Genomic DNA, 6,558 nt, shown 5'->3' on the forward strand with positions numbered 1-6,558 from the left:
TCTCTACAACTCACAGACTGCGAACATTTAGGACAACAACAAAAAGCAAAGTATGTGAGCAAGCTTTAATGGTGCAGGCAAATCAAGCAGGAACAATTCATCCCAATGAATTTAGCCTTCATCCCAGTCCTTAAACCACAATGCTCAGGTGATGAACAAATGCAATAAAGATTAGGGTTATTTATTTGAATGTATTAGCCACCCAACTCCAATGGACTCTGGGCGGCTAATAAATGGTCCTCTTGGGCCAAATAGATTGGACCTAATGATCGCCTTCCTTACATTATTGCTAAATCAGAAATATATCCGAAGGATTTAATGGAACTGAATTCAGATATATATAACTACTGCTAGATGATAGGTTTGTGGCAATTGGTTAGAATATAGAACGGATAAATAAAAAGTTTGGGAGGAGTGTTATATCCATTATGAAGCAAAAAGTTTAGAAGAACAAAAAACCATAATAAAGATTTGATTTGATTTGATTTGATGAACAAAAAGTGGGACATAGGTAAGTTTTAGCTGAAACTGTTTTAAAATGTACGGAATTCTCTATTTACATCAGTTCTGTGATCATTAGATGCAGATTTAACTCTACATACCAACAAGAATGACAGGCATGAACATCACCAATGTTTATGCTCCAGAATTTATATTATTTATGTTTATATCTTATACATGATACTTTCATCAATTTTAGCCTCAAAACTGTGTGGTACATTAGGCTGAAGGTGTAGCCCCAAGGTCATCCAACAAACCTGTCCTGGCTAAGCAAAGACCACGCTGAGATGAGGAGAAAGTCTCTAGTGTTTTATTTAACTGCTATATTAGACAGAAAATCCTACCAAACTGAAGAAGCGTGGGAAAACCCAGACAGATAAACCCCAAAACTCAAGGCGGGTCTGTTCTGGGTTTCTTTGAATGACAGCTCAAAGTCTCTAAGCTACGCATGCGTTTTCTCCCCTGGATAGGGGCCTCTTCCTGCTGACCATCCGTACTCATGACAGAACCTGATGTTTCAATGGGGATTTGTTCAACATTTTAATCCCTTGACGTCAGTGACTCTGAGAACATTAGTGTATAGATACAACCCTTTTGTAAGATTCCTACTGAAGCGTATCAGTTAGTATTGGAAATGTTGTACCCATCATAGTAATTAAAAAGCTTAGCAGTGATCAGGGCTTAACCTTCTAGATCAGGGTTCCTCAACCTTAGCCACTTTAAGATGGGTGGACTTCAACTCCCAGAATTCCCCAACCAGCATGCTGGCTGGGGAATTCTGGGAGTTGAAATCTGCCCATCTTAAAGTGGCCAAGGTTGAGAAACCCTGATCTAGATCCACTGCATTGTGCAGACACTGGTGGAATATTTCATCCCATGCAATTAAGCTGGGGGAAGCAATTGGCCTAAATCAAGTGACTCAAACACCTGAACTGTGCATCTTCAGTATTTTTAAAATCAAGATATGGACTCTCACCAATATTAAATTGCATTAAACAAAAAATAAACATAAAATGGATGCTTGTCTTGCAATAGATTTAGACCACGGTTCATTCCAGGATACCTTTTATTCGGAGGGGAACAGCCCACAGGAGTTCTCTCCTTGCTTTGATTGCCAGTAATTTGCACTGTTATTAGCAGCCAACTACCATCTTCAGAAAACTTGGTAAACCTACCAAGCTGCACGTTAAGGAGAATCAGTACTTTTCTATCATCACAGCATGGATTTTCCATCTCTGAAACTACTCTGCAATCTGTACTTTTTAACCTCACAGATTTAAGATTGTACCTTAACATTTGGGGGAAACAGATGGCTCCTGCAGCCTGCCAACCTGTTGTTAAAAAGCATCTTCCAAGAATTGTTTTCTACCCATAGTCACTTAGCATAATTAACCTTTCATGTTGATTTAATAAACAGGAGCAAACATTTGCCATATCATATTAATAAAGAGAGCCATTTAAGGATGCACAGGTTTTTTGTTTTGTTTTGTTTTCGTTCTGTGGGATGCTATCTTATTCATGATACAGGTCACCTAATATTGCAAATGTTGCCAGTACTAATTGATGTACACAAGAAAAAAAAGTTAATATTAACATTGTTTTGCTTTTTAAAAAAAAGATCAGAGAAGTATTAAGCTGTGTAGAAATGATGATGATGATGATGATGATGATGATGATAGCTTCATTTAGAGGATTCTGAACTTCCTTCCTGCAGGCATATTGGTATCACAACTAGATACTGTACTGAAGCCAAACCCCCAAAATATTCACCAATTCTTACATGTGAAGATGAAAGGTATATCCATTTAAAATGTGTGTTGTATGTATGCCAACAGGAAGGACCCTCACCACTTCCAAAGTTTGATGTTCTGTGTTAATTCAGAGTGTCAGAAAAAAAAAGATAAACATTCAAATGTGGTAATATATTACCATTGGCCATAACTCAAAGGAAAGAAGAAGAACTTGAGGGGCTCTGTCAGCCCTTCAAGGTACACTAGATATGGAAAGCAAAGTCATGCAGGCCAATATTACTTTTATTATACATTGTAGCTATAGTAACAGAATCTTGCAAGTTTGAATGTGCTTCCCCCTCCCTCTCTCCCTCCCTCGCCTTATCTCCATGAGAACTAGGGAGGGTCTTGTCTGAGACGTTTTCTCAGTTACGTTTCTGCCATAGACTCAGGTTTCTTTTATCTGACCATTATCTTGGTAGCAGCTTTTCATCCTGTCCCTCAGGGCCATTCCCTCTTCCCATTATATGATCACCGACACACTAGTACTTTAAATATATACCATTATTAATCAAGTATAGGTGACAGTGATATCATTTACCTCCATTAAAGTTTAGAGTAGCTTTTCCCCATCTTGGCATCCTCCGGATATTTAGAGTTCAACTTTTAGAATTTTCAGCAATAGCATCCTGGTTGGGAAATCTGGGATTTAAAGTCCATAGCTCTAGAGGACACCCAATATTGGGGTAGGGTGACTTAGACTTCCTGGCATCCCTTTTTAATCAATTATGAAGGACATACATTTAAAGCAAGCATTTTGAGGCCTTCTAACCGTCCAGCTTGGACATTAATGCAATAAAACAAGTTGTCTTACAGATGTCCTTGCTTTCTGAGGTCTGTTTGTTAGGTACACAGGAGCAGCCCTTCTTCTGTGATGTTCCTAAGCTATGGAATACACTTCCTCAGGAGTTGTACTCAGCCTCCATTCTGCCAGCCCAATCCGTGTGAAGAGAGAATGCCAGCTGAGGGTCCTTGTCTATCATGGAACATGGTAGGTGAGGACATGAAGGCAGGTGTTTTCTGTGGGGGCTCCCTGCCTTTGGAATTATCTTGCCTCCCATGGTGAGGTAACCCCTACTCTCATGCCCTTGCAGAGACTCGTTAAAAGTTGGCTTCATTCCAGAAACTCTTTGGAGACTGAGTAATTGTGGAGTTTCTGGTGCCAGACTAGAAGAATGTAATGTTATTTATTAACATTTTGTCCTTTGCTTTTATTTTTATTTTCTTCTGATATTTTTATTTTTCCTTCCTTGTTATCCTGTCTAATGAAGGACATCTGCTCCAGAGCTGGTTTAGTTCCCTTCTGCTTTTCAAAGTACTATATGTCAAAGGATTTGCAAATCTTTGGATCCTGGGATTAAAAACTTTCCCAAATCCATCCTTGACTTCAGTTTTAAGCCATTTTGCCAGAGACCCACTGTAGATGGTTCATCTCTGCCTACTGAATCTTCTACAGATAAACTGGAATCTTTTCCACTGGCATCAAGCCCCACCATTGGGCCTGCTCTCTGCCCTTATAGCAGTATTTAATCCACAACCAGAGTCCCCCTAGTCATATTTAATCTCTGAAAATATTCTTTCTTTTTTTGCTTATGCTGTATATTCATATAAAACCTTTACTGACTGGACTTTTCAGTGGGGACTAAAAAAAAACATATATCAAGGTGATGGGCACTGTTGATTGATGTTAAATGCAATGCATTATTAATTGTTTTATATTTTATGATTCCACTAACGCAGGGAAAGAAGAACTGCAAGAAGGCTAGAATGAAAAATATTGTTCCATCTGTTCAAACATTGCTTGGTATTTTGGATGCCAGGGGACTTTCTCCATCGCCCCACTTCAAAAGGTAGTGCCTGCCTTTTCTACGCTCAAATCATTTTTAACATATGGTACAAATACTGTAAATTGTGAGCTTAACCTCATACTGAAAATTGATGTGACCACCAATCTCAGATGATCTGGAAAACAAATCACACATATATATGGATGGTTGAGAAATGTGATGTGATTTTTAAGTAAGTCTACCCAATTCATACTTTGCAAATCTGTACGTAAGTTCAAACAGGCATAAGATTTTGCAATGAAAATTGCAGTACAATATATGTAAAAATGCATCTATGAAGTGATGTGCTTTAGAAAACGTACACAAAAATGTGTATTTTGAGAGAAACGTGCATGAAACGAGATACACATTTTCAGGCGGCAAATGGGGGGAGTGGATTGCAAATTTATGAGAAGCAATATGCAGCTATAGTTGAGAAAATAAGAAATGGAACCAACCAAAATTAAGAGGTTCACTAATGCTTTATTTTGCTTTATTTTGAAGTTTATCCAGGCTTCCTTGCTTTCTGGCCCCATTAGATTAGCTTCCCAGAGACTACAGAGGGTCAGAGAAAGGGGTACGAGTTTCCTACTGGTCTCCCGTATGGCATGGTGCTATTTCCTACTTGCATTACTATAGAAATTTCTGTTTTACTTTTTAAGCACTTGCCATCTTCTAATTAAATTGAGGTGTCCTAGCTAGGCAGTTCAACATCAAGTGAATCCACTGAAAGATATGATTGAGTTTTAAACATTTTAGCTTACAGAAAAGTGCTGTATAAAGGCATACAGATACTCCAGAGCACTGGCTAGGACTATCAATATTTGCAAAAATTAAAACAAACAACCACCTACAGTTAAATGAAATTAAAACACTTAAACCAAACAAAAATTGATTATTTTTGAACATTTAAATAGGAGAAGGTAATGTTCAGGATAATAGAAAAAGATTCAGTAAATACCTTCCAGTGTTCTTCTTCAAGAAAGAACAAAGAGAATTTAAAACTTATTTTAACTTCTATTGAAGAAAGCTATTTTTAAATTTTATTACCAATAAAGGTACTTAACAGCACATCTGTTGGTAAGTATAAAATGTGACACCACATCTGTTTATTGGCATGTGTATAGCATGTTGGTGGAACATTTGGAAGAATGAGATAAAATTAAGAATTTAATCACTTATTTTTTTCACATTCCATAGCTGTGAAATTGCATTTAAAATTTACAGTGCATTGGCCAAGTAGAAGTGTGAATTCTTTATGGCTTTTTGAATTACATTATTTTAGCATCTTATTTTTGCTGTTTAGAGACAGAAAAAAAAACATGTTTCCTTGCCACAATATGAAGATTAGTTAAATCAAACTGCCTTCAAACTTCCAAGTCATATATAGGTTGTCCTCACTTAATTATAGTAATTGGGACTGGCAATTCCATTGCTAAGCGACACAATCATAAACTGCAATGTTACGTGACCACTTCGACTTACAACAGCAGTTGTGGCAGTTCCGGTTGCCGTCATTAGGTGAATCCTGCACGGTTGCAGTGTCCCACGGTCACATGATTGCCATTTGCGTCCTCCTGCCAGCTTCCCCATTGACTTTGCTTGTCGGAAGCCAGCAGTAAAGGTTGCAAATGGTGATCACATAACCGTGGGATGCTGCAACAGTTGTAATAGTGAGCCAGTTGCCAAGTGCCCAAATTGCGATCATCTCTGACCGCAGGGATGCTGTGATGCCTGCAACTATGAGGAATGATGGTAAGTCCCCTCATTCAGTACTGTTGTAACTTCAAACTGTCATTGAACGAGTGGTCACCGAACAAGGACTACCTGTACTTGAAATCACAGAATGTACTGAAGTAGAGTAGAACTGCTACAAATGACTCTTTCAGTTGAATTCTTGATACCCTTTCAAAGATAAATGGTGAAGCCTGCTTCATTTCTTCTCACGTTCAGTTATAAATGTTGGCCTTCCAGTTTGACCCTATGGATAATGGTCAACACTATCTTCTTCAGACTTCTCTAACAGGTGTTCTCTGAGTAAGTTGGAACTACTCCTCTCAGCATGTGCATGTCCCAGTGCACTTGTCTAGTTGTCCCCAAATAGGTAGAGGAGGCACTGTATTGGGGAATACTGATCCACTGTGTAGAGATTGAATGTATCACCTAACTTCTAGTAACCTTGATTCTTAGAATAAGTTTCCCCTCTCTCCCACAATGGCTGCACATACATGACAGACTGAGCTCCAAACTAGCCTACTATATTTAGCCTACTGCATTATACCACCTGAGCTCCAAAGATTAGTTTATGATTCAGCATGTTGTATGAATGCAAGTAATTGGCTCAATAAGATAAACCATAATTCAGTTAACTACTAGTAAACATGTTATGAAAACAGAATGAATATGTGCTAGATTAAACCCTATTTCATGCCTGTTTACTA

Source organism: Candoia aspera, chromosome 3 (genome assembly GCF_035149785.1).
Source record: "Candoia aspera isolate rCanAsp1 chromosome 3, rCanAsp1.hap2, whole genome shotgun sequence".
Taxonomy (NCBI): domain Eukaryota; kingdom Metazoa; phylum Chordata; class Lepidosauria; order Squamata; family Boidae; genus Candoia; species Candoia aspera.